Here is a 25008-nt window from a genome sequence, read left to right on the forward strand (position 1 = left end):
GATAACTAGGAGAATATAACTAGGAAATATGCCAAAATATTCACCGATCCACCAATGGTGCCAACGGCAACCTCCCCACACTTAAGATCAAGCATCGTCCCCGATGCTAACCCTCAGGCTCAGGGAGAGGTACACCAGTCGGCTCTGGCTCTGGCTGGGGCTGTGGCTGTGGCTGAGGTGTCTCCTGAGTAGCCTGGGTCTGGGATGGTGCCTCCACATGAACCAGCTCCTCCTCATGAGTATCCTCATCAAGTAAATCTGCATGCTCCTCCTCGTGGGTCTCCTCATCCGAACCGGAGGACCCTGGCAGAGGGGGCAGCTCAAGGCTTTGGGCCACAAACATCTGGTCAATCCGATCCAGCGACGCATGATCTGACGCTGGCCGCGCTCCATGAACCAAAAAAGACGCTGAACCAGTAAGTAGGTCGGCTGAGGTGATGGTGGTGGTGGTTGGTGCACGAAATCATGATTGTTCATTCCTTGGTAACGACGCCAAAAACTTAATACGCACGTTCATAATCTTAGTTCTTTTTCACAACTTTGCACAACTAACCAGCAAGTGCACTGGGTTGTCCAAGTAATAAACCTTACGTGAGTAAGGGTCGATCCCACGGAGATTGTCAGCTTGAAGCAAGCTATGGTCATCTGATAAACCCCGATTTTGTGGTTTATCTTGTGCTTAATTTGGGGAATTTTATCACCTTTTCTCACATTTATTCAATGAAATAGCATGGTTTTGCAATTCTCCCTTGATTTGTGCTTAAATGTAAAAACATGCCTTTTAGGCCCTAAAATTTGTGATTTTAATTCACTTTAACTCCATTCGATGCCTTGATGTGTTTGTTGAGTGATTTCAGGTTCATAAGACAAGTATTGGATGGAAGAAGTGAGGAGAAAAGCATACAAGTGGGAGAACTCATGAAGAAATGAAGGAACCGTAAAGTTGTCAAGCCTGACCTCTTCGCACTCAATTGACTATAACTTGAGCTACAGAGGTTCAAATGAGGCGGTTTCAGTTGCGTTGGAAAGCTAATATCCGGGGCATCGAAATGATATAAAATTTGATATATATTGCTTCGCGCCATGTACACGTGGGTACCGATTGAGCACGTGGTCCACTGAAGTTAAATCGCCCCCAGCGATTTCTGAAGCATTTTGGGCCCAATCCAACTTATTTCTGATGCTATTGAACCCAAGGATTGAAGGGGAAAAAAACCAAGTAGTCATAGTTTAGTTTCCATCATGTTTTAGGCTAGAATCCTAGAGAGAGAAGAGAGGCTCTCTCTTCTCTCTAGAATTTAGGGTAGTTTAGGTTTAATTTTCTTAATTCCAAGTTATAATTCTTGTCTTGATTTAGTTCTTCCTTTTAATTTCTTGTTATTATATCTCTACTCTTCTAGTTTTACTTGTCATTTCCTTTATTTTGTCCTCTTTTATGTTTATGAACAATTGTTGGATCTTAATTTTCTTTAATGCAATTTTATGTTTTCATGCTCTCTCATGTTGATCTTGATTGTTATTATTGATTTCTTGCAATTGGTAGTTGGTAGATTTATTATTCTTGCACTTTTATTATGCTTTCCTTTTATGCCTTCCAAGTGTTTGATAAAATGCTTGGTTAGATGTTAGAGTATATTTTGAGCATTCTTGGCTTGGAGAGAGTAATTAGACAATCTTGAGTCATGAAAACCCAACTCATGTTGGTGATCTAGAGTTGTTAGCTAATATTGTATTCATTGACGCTAATCTTTTGCTAATTTAATTAGTAAGTTGATTAGGACTTTTGGATTGAGATTAGCTAGTCTTATTAGACTTTCTCTCATGGAAGATAATATGATACCTTCTTCCAATGTTGGAGATGACGTAATAAGATAAATTCTTGTTATTATTGTGGTATGATTAATTAGTCTTGTTTGACTTTCTCCCTATTTGTTGGAGTTGACTAAATAAGATGAACTAATCATTGCATGACTAGGATAGAAAGCCTATGATCTCAACACTTGCCATGAATGTCTCTCTTTATTAATTGCTTCCTTTAATTGCTCTCTTTACTTTTCTTGTCATTTATTTTCTTGCCCTCTTATCAACCAAACCCCCCTTACATCCTTCATAGCCAATAATTGAACACTTCATTGTAATTCCTTGTGAGACGACTCGGAGTCCAAAATACTCCGGTTATTTCTTATTTGGGGTTTGTACTAGTGACAACCAAAATTTTTGATGTGGGAGTTATTTGTTGGTTTGGAGCTATGCTTACAACGAAGTAATTTATTTCTTTAAGAAGAAAATCTAGACCATCGAGCAAAAAACTCGTTCATCAAAATGGCGCCGTTGCCAGAGAGTTGCAATGGTGTTATATTATTGGCTATTGTATATATGTGAATATGTTTGACTTTTGCTTATTTGTTAGTTTTCGTTAGCTTTAGGACTTTGTTGCTTATTTTTTTTGTTAGTTTTTGTTTTTGTTTGCTACTATGAATTCTCATCACTTTGGCTATGAGTTTGGTTCAAATTATGTTGTAGGGAATAGAAGCTACAATGAGGATGTGCATCAAGGATGGAACAATCAAAGATGGGAGGAGCCTCAAAGGATTGATCAACCTTCTTGGCAACCACAACCTCCGGTTTCTTATGGGTATAATTCTAATCTTAATGCATATCAATCTAATGGATGTGGTGACCTTTATTGTTATTGTCAACAACCACCACCATATGCCTATGAACCACCCCCTCAACATGACTTTGAACCACCTTACTCACAAGCCCCCTATCACCAAACACCTCATTATGACCCCAACCCTTATCCATCATACCAACCACCTTATGAACCATATGAACCACACATGGAACCACCACCATTCCAACACAATTACTCTCAAGAACCACCTTCATATACACCAACTCCATACCCTTACCAAAATGAACCACCTTCCAACTATAATGCCTTCCCCTCAAACAATGAACCCTCTCTTCCACCACCGCCCCCTGATGAAGTCCCCATATTGGAATTGAGAGATCTTGAATCTCATATCTTAAGGCGACAAGAGAAGGATGAAAAGAAGTTTAAAGAGATAGGAGCCAAGATGGTTATCCTAGTGGAAGCCGTTAGCAATATGGCCTCCTCCCTACTAAGCCTAAGCAACCAAGTCACTCCCATTGACGAATGTAGAGAGGCAATTAAGGAGCATAGTGAGGGAGTGAGTTTAGGGCTTCAAGGTGAAGAAGAGGAGTTGAGGCAAGAAGTGCAACAAGAGGAGGAAGTTAAGACAATTGAAAAGGAAGAAGTGGTTGAAGATCTAGGAGATGTTGAAAGTCCATGGGAATGTAGAATTAGAGAACCCTCTTCCAAGATGCTTGATGTTGATGTTGAGGAGAGTGTACAACCTCCAAAGCATATCATGGTAGAAAACCTTGAAGAGGTTGATCAAGAGATGGATTCAATCATTGATGAATTTCTATCTACAATTGAATCCTCTCCTATTGGGCTTGAAATTGAGGTCAAAAAAGAAGATGCACAACCCCTCATGCCTTTGGTGAGCAATGAAGAAGAAATTGAAGTGGAAGTAAGCCATCAAGAGGAAGAGGTTGAAGTTGAGGAAAGTTGTAAAGCGGTGGAAGTAATCATGGAAGAGTACAAAGGAGTTGAACTTGCAAGATCATCGGAACCACCCTCTCCTAAGTCACCATCCAATACAACATTTAAGTGAGTAAAATTCTTATCCCTAAGCTTTAATTTCTCACTTGAATATGGTTTGCTTGAGACAGATGGGCAACTTAGAGCTCTTTGTGGAGTCAAAAGTAGGAGAGAATTGTTTAGTGGGTGGAAATGCCAATTAAGGTTCCTTATGGTTGGAAACTCAAAGTTTAAGTACAATGGTTAGTATAGTTCTCAACTAAAGGGGTCTAGGAAGATGCTTTGGTGTTCACTTGAGAATTGACAAGCCTTGCCACCCAATTAGAATCATGATGATCAATTTGAAGATGGGTGTCAAAACAAAGTGTGGGATCCCAGATCGCACAAGGAGAATCAAATTTGGGAGCTCATGGTTTGTTAAGAACTCCATCAAAGCTTCAAGATATTAACATTGAAGAATGGAGCTTATTGAAGATTCAAGCATTGGTGGATGTTCCAAGATGGTTACAAGCACAAGCCACCTTGATAAGGAGCTCCCCATAAGTCCAACTTAAGGACAATAAACAAAAGTGCTAGGTGGGAGACACCCCACCATGGTAACATCTTTTCCTTTTTCTTCTTTGTAAATATTGGTAAAATAGATTTAATTTCATGTTCTGATTGATTTGTTAAGTTTGTTTGGGAGTCTGGTAGGTTAAATAAGGTTTTATGATGTTTTGGTAGTTGTTTGGAGGTTTGGAATGTTTGGTTGGGTGCAAGAACTTGGAAAAATTTTGAAAAACAGAGCACCAACCCGCGCATGCGCGCACCTGGAACGTACGCGTGCCTCAAGCATTTTCGACCATCCACGCGGGCGCGCCATGTGCGCGGACGCGTGGATTGAAAAATCTCACATCTCCATACATTGACCCGAGAGTTGCACCCACACTGCGCCAGTACCATGCCTGAAGCATAAACCACCCACGCGTGCACGCACCTGGCGCGTACGCGTCCTTCAAGCTAATCGCGCAATGCGCGCGCACGCATGCTGTGCGCGTGCGCGCCGATAGTGCCACCTGCCCTCCTGGTACATGTTTCAGAGAGTTGTGCCAAGGTTGTGCCTACTCTGTGCCCGCGACTGATGCGCAGGCGCACTTCACATGTCCGCGCCGATCGCCATCTTCATCAGGCACGCGCCCGCGCACTGTGCGAGTCCGCGTCGCACCAAAAAAAGAGAGAGAGAGAGAGAGAAACAAATTTTCTTTTCTTCCATTTTCTTTTATTGCATTTGCTTATTTTCATTCCATGAATTTTCATTTTGTTTTTATAGCTTGTTCTTATCTTCTTTTCTAAGTTTCTTGTTTTAATAATGGTGTTGGATTCTTATATTCAATTGTTGATGATTTCTTGTTTAATCTTGGTGCTTTGTAACTTATTTGACATTAATTGTAATATTTGCTCTACACACAAGATTCGTACTTTAGTCCTTCCTAACTCATGATCCCTTGTTTTTATACATTGTTGTCATTGTGTTAGGATAGAGCCAAATACTCTCATGCTTATCACTACTCTTGTTTGTGTCAATTATTGATTAAGCTTGATGCAACATGCTCTTCATGTCATGTACCCATGCTTTAACTTGTTCTTGCATCAAGTATTAGTTAATATGCCTTTGCTTGAATTGCTTTCTCACTCACATGTTGTAGCTACCATGTATTTGAGAACCATACTTTTATTTGGAATTAGCCCCGCCTATGTTCTACTTGATTTGCTATCTTTGTTGTAGGCTTAATTTTCTTCCTTTTTCTTTCCTTTTAGGTTGGCCACCAAGAAGGAAAGGAATGGAAAAGCTTCAAATGGGGCAACAAACAAGTTCACCCTTACAACTCTTTGAAGAAACTCATCAATTGTAGCAACCCGTCCACTTGCTCTCCTTTGCATGCACCGAGGACGGTGCAAATTTCTAAGTGTGGGGAGTCGTCCGACCGATCTCCATGGGTAACGACTTCCTTTTTCAACACCAATTTTTAATTTTTGTCTATGTTAGATTAGTTGTTGCATTGCATGGTAGGTTGCATGTTAGTTAGAATTTGTACATATTCTATCACTTCTTTTTATGTTAGGACTTCTTGGTTAGGATGATGATGTCTTTTCCAAGAAACTGTTTTTAGGGCACCCTACCAATTTGAGAAAAAAAATTTCTTGTTGAACTTGCTTGAAGAATGCATTTTGGAACATAGTTTTTGAGTTAAGAACACAAGCATGTGAGTTTTGAACCTAATTGTGTGGTTACATCATATAACCACTTATTTTCATTCTTGTGTGCGTTATTCTCTTTCTATGATTGTAATCTTTGATTTGTTTGATTCTTTATGTCCATTATTCCATGTGTACATGCATTTATATGATTGAGGCCATCATTTCATTTAGCTCACTTACCCAAATAGCCTACCTTTTATCAACCATTGTTAGCCAATTTTGAGCCTATTGAATCCCTTTTGTTCTTAACTATAGCACATAACTACCCCTAAGTGAAAAATAATAAACGTTCTTAATTTGGATCTTTGATTAGCTTAGGCTAGTAAGGGTGTGTATCATTTGGGTATGGGAAACTTGGGACATTGGTTGAGAGAAAAGTGTGTTCTTGTGTTTCTATTGAAGATTTTTGGGAATTGGGTACATATTCATGCACCATATGTAAAAAACCATATGCATTGATGCCCTTGTATATATTTTAGATTGAAAAGACAAAAAAAATAAAAATAAAAAATATATATATAAAAAGAAAAATAAAACCATATGTGTCTGTGGCATTTATGTATCCGGTGGTAATACTGGAAAACAAAGTGCTTAGGGCCACAGCCAAGACTCATAAAATAGCTGTGTTCAAGAATCATCATACTGAACTAGGAGAATCAATAACACTATCTGAACTCTGAGTTCCTATAGAGGCCAATCATTCTGAACTTCAATGGATAAAGTGAGATGCCAAAACTATTCAAGAGGCAAAAAGCTACAAGTCCCATTCATTTAATTGGAGCTATGTTTTATTGATAGTTTGGAATTTATAGTATATTCTCTTCTTTTTATCATATTTGATTTTCAATTGCTTGGGGACAAGCAACAATTTAAGTTTGGTGTTGTGATAAGCGGATAATTTATACGCTTTTTGGCATTGTTTTTAGTATATTTTTAGTAGAATCTAGTTACTTTTAGGGATGCTTTCATTAGTTTTTATGTTAAATTCACATTTTTGGACTTTACTATGAGTTTGTGTGTTTTTCTATGATTTCAGGTATTTTCTGGCTGAAATTGAGGGACTTGAGCAAAAATCAGATTCAGAGGTTGAAGAAGGACTGCTGATGCTATTGGATTCTGACCTCCCTGCACTCAAAGTGGATTTTTTGGATCTACAAAACTCAAAATGGCGCGCTTCCAATTGCGTTGGAAAGTAGACATCCAAGGCTTTCCAGCAATATATAATAGTTCATACTTTGGCCGAGTTTAGACGACGTAAAAGAGCGTTGAATGCCAGTTCTACGCTGCTGTCTGGAGTTAAACGCTAGAAACACGTCACAAACCAGAGTTGAACGCCAGAAACACGTTACAACCTGGCGTTCAACTCCAGAAAGAGCCTCTGCACGTGTAACATTCAAGCTCAGCCCAAGCACACACCAAGTGGGCCCCGGAAGTGGATTTATGCATTAATTACTTACTTCTGTAAATCCTAGTAACTAGTTTAGTATAAATAGGACTTTTTACTATTGTATTTGACATCTTATGATCTTCGGATCATCTTTGATCACATTTTGGGGGCTGGCCTCTTGGCCATGCCTGAACCTTTCACTTATGTATTTTCAACGATAGAGTTTCTACACTCCATAGATTAAGGTGTGGAGCTCTGCTGTTCCTCAAAGATTAATGCAAAGTACTACTGTTTTTCTATTCAATTCAACTTATTCCGCTTCTAAGGCATTCATTTGCACTTCAACCTGAATGTGATGAACGTGACAATCATCATCATTCCCCCACGAACACGTGCCTGACAACCACTTCCGTTCCACCTTAGATTGAATGAGTATCTCTTGGATCTCTTAATCAGAATCTTCGTGGTATAAGCTAGATTGATGGCGGCATTCATGAGAGTCCAGAAAGTCTAAACCTTGTCTGTGGTATTCCGAGTAGGACTCTGGGATTGAATGACTGTGACGAACTTCAAACTCGCGAGTGCTGGGCGTAGTGACAGACGCAAAAGGAGGGTGAATCCTATTCTAGTATGATCGAGAACCTCAGATGATTAGCCGTGCTGTGACAGAGCATTTGGACCATTTTCACAAGAGGATGGGATGCAGCCATTGACAAGGGTGATGCCTCCAGACGATTAGCCATGTAGTGACAGCTCATCGGACCATTTTCCAGACAGGATAAAATGTAGCCATTGACAACGGTGATGTCCTTACACAAAGTCAGCCATGGAAAGGAGTAAGACTGATTGGATGAAGACAGCAGGAAAGCAGAGGTTCAGAGGAACGAAAGCATCTCTATACACTTATCTGAAATTCTCACCAATGATATACATAAGTGTTTCTATCCTTATTTTCTATCTATTTATTATTTATGTTCAAAAACTCCATAACCATTTTATATCTGCCTGACTGAGATTTACAAGGTGACCATAGCTTGCTTCATACCAACAATCTCCGTGGGATTGACCCTTACTCACGTAAGGTTTATTACTTGGACGACCCAGTGCACTTGCTGGTTAGTTGTATCAAAGTTGTGAATGAAAAATGATTTATTAAGACGTGCGTACAGAGTTTTTGGTGCCGTTGCCTGAGATCACAATTTCGTGCACCAAGTTTTTGGCGCCGTTGCCGGGGATTGTTCAAGTTTGGACAACTGACGGTTCATCTTGTTGCTCAGATTAGGTAATTTTCTTTTTGTTTTATTTTCAAAAATTTTTCAAAAACCTTTCAAAAATTTCTCATCTGTTTTAGAAAAAAAAAATCTTTTCAAAAATATATTTTTCTTTAGAATTTTTAAGAATGAATTCTAGAGTTTCATGAAGCATGTTGAAGCCTGGCTGGCTGTAAAGCCATGTCTAATTCTTTTGGATAGGGGTTTCCAGCCATCAGCATAGAGGCAAGTTAATTTGATAAGTAATGAGCAGTATATTCTGATGTTACATGCTAAAGCTTGACTGGCTATTAAGCCATGTCTAACCCTCAGATTGGAGCTTGAGACTAACATGGCAAGATTCCTGAAATTCATATTAAAAATTTTGGAATCCTTATTTTTCTTTTTCATATAATTTCAAAAAAACAAAAAAAAAATTAGAAAATCATAAAAAAAATAAAAAAGATTTTGTTTTTCTTGTTTAAGTCTTGAGTCAGATTTTAAAGTTTGGTGTCAATTGCATGTTCATCTTGCATTTTTCGAAAAATTCATGCATTCATAGTGTTCTTCATGATCTTCAAGTTGTTCTTGGTAAGTCTTCTTGTTTGATCTTGATGTTTTCTTGTTTGGCATCTTTTCTTGTTTCTCATATGCATTTTTGCATCCATAGAGTCTAAACATGAAAGATTTCTAAGTTTGGTGTCTTGCATGTTTTCTTTGCATATAAAAATTTTCAAAAATAAGTCTTGATGTTCATCTTGATCTTGAAAGTATTCTTGGTGCTCATCTTGACAATCATAGTGTTCTTGCATGCATTCCTTGTTTTGATCCAAAAAGAAAAGAGAAAAACATGAAAATGATGTTTTAATTTTTTCTCTCTCATCATTAAAAATTCAAAAAATCAAAAAAAAAATATTTTCTCCTTTTTACTCTCTTAAAATTTCGAAAATTAGATTTGACTTTTTCAAAAATTTTTAAAATCTAGTTATTTTTATGAGTCAAATCAAATTTTCAATTTAAAAATCTTATCTTTTTCAAAATCTTTTTCAAAAATCAAATCTTTTTCATTTTTTTTATTATTTATTTTCGAAAATTATAAAAATATTTTTCAAAAATCTTTTTCTTAATTTATCTCATAATTTTTAAAAATATCCTCAACAATTAATGTTTTGATTCAAAAATTTCAAGTTTGTTACTTACTTGTTAAGAAAGATTCAAACTTTAAGTTCTAGAATCATATCTTGTGATTTCTTGTGAATCAAGTCATTAATTGTGATTTTAAAAATCAAAACTTTTTCAAAACTAATTTCAATCATATCTTTTCAAAAATATCTTCTTATCTTATCTTTTTCAAAAATTTGATTTTAAAATATCTTTTCTAACTTCCTATCTTCTTATCTCTTCAAAATTGATTTTCAAATTTGTTTCAACTAACTAACTAACTTTTTGTTTGTTTCTTATCTTTTTCAAAACTACCTAACTAACTCTCTCTCTAATTTTCGAAAATATCTTCCCTCTTTTTCAAAATTTCTTTTTAATTAACTAATTATTATAATTTTTTATTTTTATTTTCGAAAATTACTAACATTTTTCAAAAAAAAAATTTTCGAAAATCACTAACCATTTTTCAAAAATAATTTTCGAAAATTCTCTTCCTCACTCACTAAAAATCCGAACCCCCCTCTCTCTCTCTCTGAGTTCAGATTTTCTCTTCTTCTTTTCTTCTACTCACACAGGGACCTCTATACCTGGGTAAAAAGGATCCCTATTATTATTATTATTATTTTTCTGTTCCCTCTTTTTCATATGAGCAGGAGCAAAGACAAGAATATTCTTGTTGAAGCAGATCCAGAACCTGAAAGGACTCTGAAGAGGAAACTAAGAGAAGCTAAATTACAACAATCCAGCAAGCACCTTTCAGAAATTTTCGAACAAGAAGAGGAGATGGCAGCCGAAAATAATAATAATGCAAGGAGGATGCTTGGTGACTTTACTGCACCTAATTCCAATTTACATGGAAGAAACATCTCCATCCCTACCATTGGAGCAAACAATTTTGAGCTTAAACCTCAATTAGTTTCTCTGATGTAGCAGAACTGCAAGTTTTATGGACTTCCATCTGAAGATCCTTTTCAGTTCTTAACTGAATTCTTGTAGATATGTGATACTGTTAAGACTAATGGAGTAGATCTTGAAGTCTACAGGCTCATGCTTTTCCCTTTTGCTGTAAGAGACAGAGCTAGAGTATGGTTGGACTCTCAACCTAAGGATAGCCTGAACTCTTGGGATAAGCTGGTCAAGGCTTTCTTAGCCAAGTTCTTTCCTCCTCAAAAGCTGAGTAAGCTTAGAGTGGATGTTCAGATCTTCAGACAGAAAGAAGGTGAATCCCTCTATGAAGCTTGGGAGAGATACAAAGAACTGACCAAAAAGTGTCCTTCTGACATGCTTTCAGAATGGACCATCCTGGATATATTCTATGATGGTCTATCTGAATTGGCTAAAATGTCATTGGATACTTCCGCAGGTGGATCCATTCACTTAAAGAAAACGCCTGCAAAAGCTCAAAAACTTATTGACATGGCTGCTAATAACCAGTTCATGTACACTTCTGAGAGGAATCCTGTGAGTAATGGGACGCCTATGAAGAAGGGAGTTCTTGAAATTGATACTCTGAATGCCATATTGGCTCAGAATAAAATATTGACTCAGCAAGTCAATATGATTTCTCAGAGTTTGAATGGAATGCAAGCTGCATCCAACAGTACTCAAGAGGCATCTTCTGAAGAAGAAGCTTATGATCCTAAGAACCCTGCAATAGCAGAGGTAAATTACTTAGGTGAATCTTATGGAAACACCTATAACTCATCATGGAGAAATCATCCAAATTTCTCATGGAAGGATCAACAAAAGCCTCAACAAGGCTTTAATAATGGTGGAAGAAATAGGTTTAACAATAGTAAACCTTTTCCATCATCCACTCAGCAACAGACAGAGAATTCTGAGCAGAATCCATCTAGCTTAGCAAATTTAGTCTCTGATCTATCTAAGGCCATTGTGAGTTTCATGAATGAAACAAGATCCTCCATTAGAAATTTGGAAGCACAAGTGGGCCAGCTGAGTAAAAGGATCACTGAAATCCCTCCTAGTACTCTCCCAAGCAATACAGAAGAAAATCCAAAAGGAGAGTGCAAGGCCATTGACATAACCACCATGGCCGAACCTGTAAGGGAGGTTGAGGACGTGAATCTCAGTGAGGAAGACCTCCTGGGACTTCCAGTGATCAATAAGGAGTTTCCCTCTGAGGAACCAAAGGAATCTGAGACTCATCTAGAGACCATAGAGATTCCATTAAACCTCCTTATGCCCTTCATGAGCTCTGATGAGTATTCCTCTTCTGAAGAGAATGAGGATGTTACTGAAGAGTAAGCTGCCAAGTTTCTTGGTGCAATCATGAAGCTGAATGCTAAATTATTTGGTATTGAGACTTGGGAAGATGAACCTCCCTTGTTCACCAATGAACTAAGTGATCTGGATCAACTGACATTGCCTCAGAAGAAACAGGATCCTAGAAAGTTCGTAATACCTTGTACCATAGGCAACATGATCTTTGAAAAGGCTCTGTGTGACCTTGGTTCAGGGATAAACCTCATGCCCCTCTCTGTAATAGAGAAACTGGGAATCTTTGGGGTGCAAGCTGCTAAAATCTCATTAGAGATGGCAGACAATTCAAGAAAACAGGCTTATGGACAAGTAGAGGACGTGTTAGTAAAGGTTGAAGGCCTTTACATCCCTGCTGATTTCATAGTCCTAGATACTGGGAAGGATGAGGATGAATCCATCATTCTTGGAAGACCCTTCCTAGCCACAGCAAGAGCTGTGATTGATGTTAACAGAGGTGAACTAGTCCTTCAATTGAATGAGGACTCCCTTGAGTTTAAAACTCAAGGACATCCTTCTGTAAACATGAAAAAGAGGCACAGTAAGCTTCTCTCAAAACAGAGTCAACCAGAGCTCCCACAGTCAAACTCTAAGTTTGGTGTTGGGAGGCCACAACCAAACTCTAAGTTTGGTGTTGAACTCCCACATCCAAACTCTAAGTTTGGTGTTGGGAAGTCTCAACAATGCTCTGAACATCTGTGAGGCTCCATGAGAGCCCACTGTCAAGCTATTGACATTAAAGAAGCGCTTGTTGGGAGGCAACCCAATTTTTATTTATCTAATTTTATTTTTCTTGTTCTTTCATGTTTTATTAGGTTCATGATCATGTGAAGTCACAAAATAAATATAAAAATTGAAAACGGAATCAAAAACAGCAGAAGAAAAATCACACCCTGGAGGAAGACCTTACTGGCGTTTAAACGCCAGTAAGAAGCATCTGGCTAGCGTTCAACGCCAGAACAGAGCATGGTTCTGGCGCTGAACGCCCAAAATGGGTAGCATCTGGGCATTTGAACGCCAGAATTGTACCCTGGAGAAGAGCTGGCGCTGAACGCCCAGAACAAGCATGGTTCTGGCGTTCAACGCCAGAAATGGGCAACAAATGGGCGTTCAACGCCCAGAACAAGCACCAATCTGGCGCTGAACGCCCAGAGTTGTGTGCAAGGGCATTTTGCATGTCTAATTTGGTGCAAGGTTGTAAATCCTTGAACACCTCAGGATCTGTGGACCCCACAGGATCACCTCAGGATCTGTGGACCCCACAGGATCCCCACCTACCACCACTCACTCTCTTCCCTCTTCTCAATGTTCATCCTCTCTTCCCAATAAACACTCTTCCCCAAAACTCTTCACCAATCACCTCAATCTCTCCATTCATGGTCATCCCTTCTGTTTTCCATTTACCACTCACATCTATACGCCCACCTACCTTCAAAATTCAATATCTCTTTCCCATCTAATCCCACCCATATGGCCGAATACACCTCTCCCTCCTCTCCTCCATATTTTTGTCTTCTTCTTCTTCTATTCTTTCTTCTCTTGCTCGAGGGCGAGCAAAATTCTAAGTTTGGTGTGGTAAAAGCATAAGCTTTTTGTTTTTCCATTACCACTAATGGCACCTAAGGCCAGAGAAACCTCAAAAAAGAGAAAAGGGAAGGCAATTGCCTCCACCTCTGAGCCATGGGAGATGGAAAGATTCATCTCACAAGCCCATCACTAAGAAAAGGATGGAGCAAACAAGAGAGCCCATTCATGGAGCTCAAGAGACGCATGAAGCTCATCACCATGAGATTCCGGAGATGCCTCAAATGCATTTTCCTCCACAAAACTATTGGGAGCAAATCAACACCTCCCTAGGAGAATTAAGTTCCAACATGGGACAATTAAGAGTGGAACATCAAGAGCACTCCATCATCCTTCATGAAATTAGAGGAGATCAAAAAGCAATGAGGGAGGAGCAACAAAGACAAGGAAGAGACATAGAAGAGCTCAAGGACATCATTGGTTCCTCAAGAAGGAAACGCCACCATCACTAAGGTGGACTCGTTCCTTGTTCTTAGATTCTCTGTTTTTCGTTTTCTCTATGTTAAGTGCTTATCCATGTTTGTGTCTTCATTACATGATCATTAGTATTTAGTAACTTTGTCTTAAAGTTATGAATGTCCTATGAATCTATCACCTCTCTTAAATGAAAACTGTTTTAATTCAAAAGAACAAGAAGTACATGAGTTTCAAATTTATCCTTGAACTTAGTTTAATTATATTAATGTGGTGATAATGCTTCTTGTTTTCTGAATGAATGCTTGAACAGTGCATATGTCTTTTGAAGTTGTTGTTTAAGAATGTTAAATATGTTGGCTCTTGAAAGAATGATGATAAGGAGACATGTTATTTGATAATCTAAAAAATCATAAAAATGACTCTTGAAGCAAGAAAAAGCAGCAAAGAACAAGGCTTGCAGAAAAAAAAAATAGGCGAAAAAAAAATATAAAGAAAAAGCAAGCAGAAAAAGCCAAGAGCTCTTAAAACCAAGAGGCAAGAGCAAAAAGCCAATAACCCTTAAAACCAAAAGGCAAGGGTAAATAAAAAGGATCCCAAGTCTTTGAGCATCAGTGGATAGGAGGGCCTAAAGGAATAAAATCCTGGCCTAAGCGGCTAAACCAAGTTGTCCCTAACCATGTGCTTGTGGCGTGAAGGTGTCAAGTAAAAACTTGAGACTGAGCGGTTAAAGTCAAGGTCCAAAGCAAAAGAAGAGTGTGCTTAAGAACCCTGGACACCTATAATTGGGGACTTTAGCAAAGCTGAGTCACAATCTGAAAAGGTTCACCCAATTATTTGTTTGTGGCATTTATGTATCCGGTGGTAATACTGGAAAACAAAGTGCTTAGGGCCACGGCCAAGACTCATAAAATAGCTGTGTTCAAGAATCATCATACTGAACTAGGAGAATCAATAACACTATCTGAACTCTGAGTTCCTATAGATGCCAATCATTCTGAACTTCAATGGATAAAGTGAGATGCCAAAACTATTCAAGAGGCAAAAAGCTACAAGTCCCGCTCATTTAATTGGAGCTATGTTTCATTGATAGTTTGGAATTTATAGTATATTCTCTTTTTTTATCCTATTTGATTTTCGGTTGCTTGGGGACAAGCAACAATTTAAGTTTGGTGTTGTGATGAGCGGATAATTTATACGCTTTTTGGCATTGTTTTTAGTATGTTTTTAGTAGAATCTAGTTACTTTTAGGGATGTTTTCATTAGTTTTTTTGTTAAATTCACATTTCTGGACTTTACTATGAGTTTGTGTGTTTTTCTGTGATTTCAGATATTTTCTGGCTGAAATTGAGGGACTTGAGCAAAAATCAGATTCAGAGGTTGAAGAAGGACTGCTGATGCTGTTGGATTCTGACCTCCCTGCACTCAAAGTAGATTTTTTGGATCTATAAAACTCAAAATGGCACGCTTCCAATTGCGTTGGAAAGTAGACATCCAGTGCTTTCCAGCAATATATAATAGTCCATACTTTGGCCGAGTTTAGATGACGTAAAAGGGCGTTAAACGCCAGATCTACGCCGCTATCTGGAGTTAAACGCCAGAAACACGTCACAAACCAGAGTTGAACGCCAGAAACACGTTACAACCTGGCGTTCAACTACAGAAAGAGCCTCTGCACGTGTAACATTCAAGCTCAGCCCAAGCACACACCAAGTGGGCCCCTGAAGTGGATTTATGCATCAATTACTTGCTTTTGTAAACCCTAGTAACTAGTTTAGTATAAATAGGACTTTTTACTATTGTATTAGACATCTTATGATCTTCGGATCATCCTTGATCATGTTTTGGGGGCTGGCCTCTCGGCCATGCCTGAACCTTTCACTTATGTATTTTCAACGGTAGAGTTTCTACACTCCATAGATTAAGGTGTGGAGCTCTGCTGTTCCTCAAAGATTAATGCAAAGTACTACTGTTTTTCTATTCAATTCAACTTATTCCGCTTCTAAGATATTCATTCGCACTTCAACCTGAATGTGATGAACGTGACAAGCATCATCATTCCCTATGAACGCGTGCCAGATAACCACTTCCGTTCTACCTTAGATTGAATGAGTATCTCTTGGATCTCTTAATTAGAATCTTCGTGTTATAAGCTAGATTGATGGCGGCATTCATGAGAGTCCGAAAAGTCTAAACCTTGTCTGTGGTATTCCGAGTAGGACTCTGGGATTGAATGACTGTGATGAACTTCAAACTCGCGAGTGCTAGGCATAGTGACAGACGCAACAGGAGGGTGAATCCTATTCCAGTATGATCGAGAACCTCAGATGATTAGCCGTGCTGTGACAGAGCATTTGGACCATTTTCACAAGAGGATGGGATGCAGCCATTGACAAGGGTGATGCCTCCAGATGATTAGCCATGCAGTGACAGCACATCGGACCATTTTCCAGAGAGGATTAAAAGTAGCCATTAACAACGGTGATGTCCTTACATAAAGCCAGCCATGGAAAGGAGTAAAACTGATTGGATGAAGACAGCAGAAAAGCAGAGGTTCAGAGGAACAAAAGCATCTCTATACACTTATCTGAAATTCTCACCAATGATATACATAAGTGTTTCTATCCTTATTTTCTAATTATTATTTATGTTCGAAAACTCCATAACTATTTTATATCTGCCTGACTGAGATTTACAAGGTGACCGTAGCTTGCTTCATACCAACAATCTCCATGGGATCGACCCTTACTCACGTAAGGTTTATTACTTGGACCATAATATGGTGCACAAAATTGTGATCTCAGGCAACGGCGCCAGAAACTTTGTACGCACGTCTTAATAAATTGTTTTTCATTCACAACTTCGATACAACTAACCAGCAAGTGCACTGGGTCGTCCAAGTAATAAACCTTACGTGAGTAAGGGTCGATCCCACGGAGATTGTCGGCTTGAAGCAAGCTATGGTCACCTTGTAAATTTCAGTTAGGCGGATATCAAATAGTTATGGAGTTTTCGAATATTAATAATAAATAGAAAATAAGGATAGATATACTTATGTAATTCATTGGTTAGAATTTCAGATAAGCGTATAGAGATGCATTCGTTCCTCTGAACCTCTGCTTTCCTGCTGTCTTCATCCAATCAATCTTACTCCTTTCCATGGCTGGCTTTATGTATGGACATCACCGTTCTCAATGGCTACTTTTTATCCTCTCTGGAAAATGGTCCGATGCACTGTCACTGCATGGCTAATCGTCTGGAGGCATCACCCTTGTCAATGGCTGCATCCCATCCTCTTGTGAAAATGGTCCAAATGCTCTGTCACAGCACGGCTAATCATGAGTAGATTTTGAGCATTCTTGGCTTGGAGAGAGTAGATTTTGAGCATTCTTGGCTTGGAGAGAGTAATTAGGCAATCTTGAGTCATGAAAACCCAACTCATGTTGGTGATCTAGAGTTGTTAGCTAATATTGTTTCCATTGACGCTAATATTTTGCTAATTTAATTAGTAAGTTGATTAGGACTTTTGGATTGAGATTAGCTAGTCTTATTAGACTTTCTCTCATAGAAGATAATATGATACCTTCTTCCAATGTTGGAGATGATGTAATAAGATAAATTCTTGTTATTATTGTGGTATGATTAATTAGTCTTGTTTGACTTTCTCCCTATTTGTTGGAGTTGACTAAATAAGATGAATTAATCATTGCATGACTAGGATAGAAGCCTATGATCTCAACACTTGCCATGAATGTCTCTCTTTTTTAATTGATTCCTTTAATTGCTCTCTTTATTTTTCTTATCATTTATTTTCTTGCCCTCTTATCAACCAAACCCCCCTTACATCCTTCATAGCCAATAATTGAACACTTCATTGTGATTCCTCGTGAGACAACCCAGAGTCCAAAATGCTCCGGTTATTTCTTATTTGGGGTTTGTACTAGTGACAACTAAAATTTTTGATGTGGGAATTGTTTGTTGGTTTGGAGCTATGCTTACAACGAAGTAATTCATTTCTTTAAGAAGAAAATCTAGACCATCGAGCAAAAAACTCGTTCATCATCATCTTGCAAATCTCAGTAAGGCGGATTCAAATGGTTATGGTGAATTGATAGTTAAAATATAAAATAGGATAGAGATACTTATGCAATTCATGGGTGAGAGTTTCAGATAAGCGTATGGAGATGCTTTTGTTCCTTCTGAACATCTACTTTCCTACTGCTTTCATCCAATCACTCATACTCCTTTCCATGGCAAGCTGTATGTTGGGCATCACCGTTGTCAATGGCTACATCCCGTCCTCTCAATGAAAATGGTCCAAATACGCTGTCACCGCATGGCTAATCATCTGTCTGTTCTCGATCATGCTGGAATAGGATCCAGTGATCCTTTTGCGTCTGTCACTACGCCCAGCACTCGCGAGTTTGAAGCTCGTCACAACCATCCCTTCCCAGATCCTACTCGAAATACCACAGAAAAGGTTTAGACTTTCCGGATCTCAAGAATGGCCGCAAATAATTCTAGCCTATACTACGAAGACTCTAATTGTAAATCAGGAGGCTAAGAGATATGCATTCAAGCTTGCTTTCATGTAGAACAGAAGTGTTTGTCAGGCACGCATTCATAAGTGAGAATGGTGATGAGCGTCACATAATCATCACATTCATCATGTTCTTGTGTGCGAATGAATATCCTAGAGAAGAAATAGGCTTGAGTTGAATAGAAAAACAATAGTACTTTGTATTAATTCATGAGGAACAGCAGAGCTCCACACCTTAATCTATGGTGTGTAGAAACTCTACCGTTGAAAATACATAAGAACAAGGTCTAGGCATGGCCGAATGGCCAGCCTCCCCAAATGGCATATGAATTCGAAAATAGGGAAAAAGACTAATCCCTGATCAAGGATGATCAAAAAGATGTAAAATAAATCACTAAAAGTAGTTTTTATACTAAAATAGTAGCTAGGGTTACATAAGATAAGTAAATGATGTAGAAATCCACTTCCGGGCCCACTTGGTGTGTGCTTGGACTGAGCATTGAGCTTTCATATGTAGAGACTCTTTTTGTAGTTAAACACCAGGTTGTAGCCTATTTCTGGCGTTTAACTCCAGAATAGGGCAGGAAGTTGGCATTTGAACGCTAGTTTGCGTTGTCAAAACTCGGGCAAAGCCCTAGATGTCTACTTTCCAACTCAATTAAGAGCGCGCCAATTGGGTTTCTGTAGCTCTAGAAAATCCACTTCGAGTGCAGGGAGGTCAGAATCCAACAGCATCTGCAGTCCTTCTTCAGCCTCTGAATCAGATTTTTGCTCAAGTCCCTCATTTTCAGCCAGAAATTACCTAAAATCACAGAAAAACACACAAACTCCTAGTAAAGTCTAGAAATGTGGTTTTTATTTAAAAACTAATAAAATTATATTAAAAACTAACTAAATCATACTAAAAACTACGTAAGAACAATGCCAAAAAGCGTATAAATTATCCGCTCATCACAACACCAAACTTAAATTGTTGCTTGTCCCCAAGTAACTGAAAATCAAATAGGATAAAAAAAAGAGAATATACTATAAATCCCAAAATATCAATGAAACTTAGCTCCAATCAGATGAGCGGGACTAGTAGCTTTTTGCCTCTGAACAGTTTTGGCATCTCACTTTATCCTTTGAAGTTTAGAATGATTGGCATCTATAGGAACTCAGAATTCAAATAGTGTTATTGATTCTCCTAGTTCAATATGTTGATTCTTGAACACAGCTACTTTATGAGTCTTGGCCGTGGCCCTAAGCACTTTGTTTTCTAGTATTACCACCGGATACATAAATGCCACAAACACATAATTGGGTGAACCTTTTTCAGATTGTGACTCAGCTTTGCTAAAGTCCCCAATTAGAGGTGTCCAGGGTTCTTAAGCTCACTCTGTTTTTGCTTTGGACCTCGACTTTAACTGCTCAGTCTCAAGCTTTTTACTTGACACCTTCACGCCACAAGCACATGGTTAGGGACAGCTTGGTTTAGCCACTTAAGCCAGGATTTTATTCCTTTGGGCCCTCCTATCCACTAATGCTCAAAGTCTTGGATCCCTTTTACCCTTACCTTTTGGTTTTAAGGGCTATTGGCTTTTTCTGCTTGCTTTTTTTTTCTTTTTCTTTCTTTTTTTTGCCTTCTTTTTTTTTGCAAGCTTTTCTCTATTCACTGCTTTTTCTTGCTTCAAGAATCATTTTTATGATTTTTCAGATCATCAAATAACATTTCTCCTTTTTCATCATTCTTTCAAGAGCCAACAATTTTAACATTCATAAACAACAAATTCAAAAGACATATGCACTGTTCAAGCATTCATTCATAAAACAAAAAGTATTGTCACCACATCAAAATAATTAAACTAGTTTCAAGGATGAATTCGAAATCATGTACTTCTTGTTCTTTTGTGATTAAAAGAATTTTTCATTTAAGAGAGGTGATGGATTCATAGGACATTCATAGCTTTAAGACATAGACACTTAAACACAAATGATCATATAGTAAAGACACAAACATAAATAAAAGGAATGATCTCTTGTTTGCTCTTGTTGAGGTCCATGATCTCCCTCTATGTCAATTCCAGCCGAATTGCAGAGGTGGCAAATGAGGTGAGGAAAGGCTAACCTTGCCAAAGTGGAGGACTTGTTAGCCACCTTGTAGAGTTCTTGAGGTATAATCTCATGAACTTCCACTTCCTCTCCAATCATGATACTGTGGATCATGATGGCCCGGTCTACAGTAACTTCAGACCAGTTGCTAGTAGGAATAATTGAGCGTTGGATGAATTCCAACCATCCTCTAGCTACAGGCTTAAGGTTCGGTCTTCTCAATTGAACCAGCTTGCTTCTTGAGTCAACTTTCCATTGAGCTCCTTCCACACATATGTCCATGAGGACTTGGTCCAACCTTTGATCAAAGTTGACCCTTCTAGTATAGGGGCGTGTGTTTTCTTGCATCATTGGCAAGTTAAACGCCAACCTTACATTTTTCAGATTGAAATCTAAGTATTTCCCCCGAACCATTGTAAGCCAGTTCTTTGAGTTTGGGTTCATACTTTGATCATGGTTCCTAGTGATCCATGTGTTTGCATAGAACTCTTGAACCATTAAGATTCCGACTTGTTGAATAGGATTAGAGAGAACTTCCCATCCTCTTCTTCTAATCTCTTGTTGGATCTCCGGATACTCGCTCTTTTTGAGCTTAAAAGGGACCTCAGGGATCACCTTCTTCTTGGCCACAACTTCATAGAAGTGGTCTTGATGGACCTTTGAGATGAATCTCTCCATCTTTCATGACTCAGAGGTGGAAACAATTGCCTTTCCTTTCCTCTTTCTTGAGGTTTCTCTGGCCTTAGGTGCCATTGATGGTTATGGAAAAACAAAAAGCAATGCTTTTACCACACCAAACTTAAAAGGTTTGCTCGTCCTCGAGCAAAAGAAGAAAGATAGTAGTAGAAGAAGAAGAAAATGAAGGAGATGGAGTGAGAGAGTGTATTCGGCCAAGGGGGAGAAGTAGTGGTTGTGATGTGTGAAAATGGAGTAGTGTTAAGGGGTTTATATAGGGGTGGGGGGAAGGTTAGGTTTCGGCCATTAGAGTTGGGTTTGGGAGGGAAAGGAATTTGAATTTGGAGGTAGGTGGGGTTTATGGGGAAGAGGTAATAAGGTGATTGGTGAAGGGTATTTGGGGAAAAGGTAATAAGGTGATTGGTGAAGGGTATTTGGGGAAGAGTGTTATGAGAAGGTGTGAAGAGGAGAGAAGAAGAGGTGTGGTAGGTGGGATCCTGTGGGGTCCACAGATCCTGAGGGGTCAAGGACTTAGCATCCCTGCTCCAAGTAGGCGTGCAAAACGCCCTTAGAATGCATGTCTGGCGTTAAACGCCAGCTTGCTGCTTGTTTCTGGCGTTTAACGCCAGCTTTTCTCCCATTCTTGGTGTTAAACGCCAATTTCATGCTCTGTTCTGGCGTTAAACGCCAGTCTGGTGCTTGTTTCTGGCGTTTAACGCCAGCTTGATGCTTCTTTCTGGCGTTAAACGCCAGTTTGATGCTTCTTACTGGCGTTTAAACGCCAGTAAGCTCTTCCTCCAGGGTGAGCTATTTTTAATGCTGTTTTTCATTCTGTTTTTGATTTTTCAGTAGTTTTTGTGACTTCACATGATCATCAACCTAAAGAAAACATAAAATAGCAATGGAAAATAAATAGAAATAATTAAATAACATTGGGTTGCCTCCCAACAAGCGCTTCTTTAATGTCAATAGCTTGACAGTGAGCTCTCATGGAGCCTCACAGAAAATCAGAGCAATGTTGGGGCCTCTTAACACCAAACTTAGAGTTTGGTTGTGGCTTCCCAACACCAAACTTAGAGTTTGAATGTGGGGGTTTTGTTTAACTCTGTATTGAGAGAAGCCTTTCATGCTTCCTCTCCACAGTTACAGAAGGAGAACCCTGAGCCTTAAATACAAGGTAGCCCTCATTCAACTGAAGGACTAACTCTCCTCTGTCAACATCAATCACAGTTTTTGCTGTGGCCAGGAAGGGTCTACCAAGGATGATGGATTCATCCTCATCCTTCCCAGTATCTAGGATTATGAAATCAGCAGGGATGTAAAGGCTTTCAACCTTCACTAGCACGTCCTCTACCTGTCCATAAGCCTTTTTCATGGATTTGTCTGCCATCTCTAATGAGAATTTGGCAGTCTGTACCTCAAAGATTCCCAGTTTCTCCATTACAGAGAGTGACATTAAGTTTATGCCTGATCCCAGGTCACACAAAGCCTTCTCAAAAGTCATGGTGCCTATGTTACAGGGAATTAAGAATTTACTAGGATCCTGTTTCTTTTGAGGTAAAGTGTGCTGAACCCAGGTATCCAGTTCATTAATGAGCAATGGAGGCTCATCCTCCCAAGTCTCATTACCAAATAGATTGGCATTCAGCTTCATGATTGCTCCTAAATACTGGGCAACTTGCCCTTGAAAAATGTCTTCATCTTCTTCAGAAGATGAATAGTCATCAGAGCTCATGAATGGTAATAGGAGGTTCAATGGAATCTCTATGGTCTCTAGATGAGCCTCAGATTCCTTTGGTTCCTCAAAGGGAAACTCCTTATTGGTCAGTGAACGTCCCAGGAGGTCTTTCTCACTAGGATTCACGTCATCCTCCTTCTCTCTAGGTTCGGCCACACCAAGTAAGGTTATGGCCTTGCACTCTCTTTTTGGATTCTCTTCTGTATTGCTTGGGAGAGTACTAGGAGGAGTTTCAGTGACTCTTTTACTCAGCTGACCCACCTGTGCCTCCAAATTTCTAATGGAGGACCTTATTTCATTCATGAAACTTAGTGTGGTCTTGGATAGATCAGAGACTATGGTTGCCAGGCCAGAATGGCTCTGTTCAGAATTCTCTGTCTGTTGCTGAGAAGATGATGGAAAAGGCTTGCTATTGCTAAACCTATTTCTTCCACCATTATTATTGAAGCCTTGTTGAGGCTTCTATTGATCCTTCCATGAGAGATTAGGATGATTTCTTCATGAAGGATTATAGGTGTTTCCATAGGGTTCTCCCATGTTATTCACCTCTGCTATTGCAGGGTTCTCAGGATAATAAGCTTCTTCTTCAGAAGATGCCTCTTTAGTACTGTTGGATGCAGCTTGCAATCTATTCAGACTCTGAGAAATCATATTGACTTGCTGAGTCAATATTTTGTTCTGAGCCAATATGGCATTCAGAGTATCAATTTCAAGAACTCCCTTCTTCTGAGGTGTCCCATTTTTCACAGGATTCCTCTCAGAGGTGTACATGAATTGGTTATTTGTAACCTTTTTAATGAGTTTCTGAGCTTCTGCAGGGGTTTTAACGTGAAGAGATCCTCCTGTAGAATGGTCCAATGACATTTTTGACAACTCAGACAGACCATCATAGAATATACTTATGATGCTCCATTCTGGAAGCATGTCAGTAGGACACATTTTGATCAGTTGCTTATATCTTTCCCAAGCTTCATAGAGGGACTCTCCTTCCTTCTGTCTGAAGGTTTGGATTTCCATTCTAAGCTTGCTCATCTTTTGAGGTGGAAAGAATTTGGCCAGGAAAGCACTGACCAGCTTATCCCAAGAGTTCAGGCTATCCTTAGGTTGTGAATCCAACCATGTTCTAGCTCTGTCTCTTACAGCAAAAGGGAAAAGCATAAGCCTGTAGACCTCGGGATCAACTCCATTAGTCTTGACAGTGTCATAGATTTGCAAGAATTCAGCTAAGAACTGATGAGGATCTTCCAATGGAAGTCCATGAAACTTGCAATTCTGTTGCATTAGAGAAACTAATTGAGGCTTAAGCTCAAAGTTGTTTGCTCTAATGACAGGAATTGAGATGCTTCTTCCACAGAATTTAGAAGAGGGTGCAATAAATTCACCAAGCATCTTCCTTGCATCTCCACCATTGTTGTTATTCTCGGCCATGTTTCCTTCTTTTTCGAAAATTTCTGTTAGGTCCTCTCCAGAGAGTTGTGCTTTAGCTTCTCTTAGTTTCCTCTTAAGAGTCCTTTCAGGTTCAGAATCAGCTTCAATAAGAATGTCTTTATCTCTGTTCCTGCTCATATGAAAAAGAAGAGAACAGAAAGTATGGAATCCTCTATGTCACAGTATAGAGATTCCTTTATGTGAGTAGAAGAAGAGAAGAATAGAAGAAGGAGAAGAGAAAAATTCGAAAATTAAATTAAAACAAAAGGAAAATATTTTTGTTTTTATTTTAATTATTAATTAGAATTCGAAAATTAAAAAGAGAAATACAATTAAATTAAAATTTAAAATAATTAGTTAATTAAAAGGAATTTTGAAAAAGGGGTTAGTAATTTTCAAAAATTGGAGAGAGAAAATTAGTTAGGTGGTTTTGAAAAAGATATGATTGAAATAAAAAACTTTTAAAATCAAACAAAAAGTCAAGTAGTTAATTGAAAAAGGTTTGAAAATCAATTTTGAAAAGATAAGAGGTTAGAAAAGATTTTGAAATTAAGTTTTGAAAAAAGATATGATTGAAATGATTGAAATTTA

The 25008-nt window shown here is 38.7% G+C and overlaps 2 non-coding genes across 2 annotated transcripts; one reads left to right on the forward strand and one right to left on the reverse strand.

The window, feature by feature from the left end:
• Window positions 1-10849: 10849 nt before the first annotated feature.
• LOC112782075 (small nucleolar RNA R71) lies at window positions 10850-10957 on the reverse strand. The gene has a single exon (XR_003192816.1). It is a non-coding gene; the product is annotated as a small nucleolar RNA R71 (small nucleolar RNA).
• Window positions 10958-23907: 12950 nt separating this feature from the next.
• LOC112781584 (small nucleolar RNA R71) lies at window positions 23908-24015 on the forward strand. Its single transcript, XR_003192353.1, has one exon. It is a non-coding gene; the product is annotated as a small nucleolar RNA R71 (small nucleolar RNA).
• The last annotated feature ends 993 nt before the right edge of the window (window positions 24016-25008 follow it).

The sequence above is a fragment of the Arachis hypogaea genome, chromosome 19 (genome assembly GCF_003086295.3).
Source record: "Arachis hypogaea cultivar Tifrunner chromosome 19, arahy.Tifrunner.gnm2.J5K5, whole genome shotgun sequence".
Classification (NCBI taxonomy): Eukaryota; Viridiplantae; Streptophyta; class Magnoliopsida; order Fabales; family Fabaceae; genus Arachis; species Arachis hypogaea.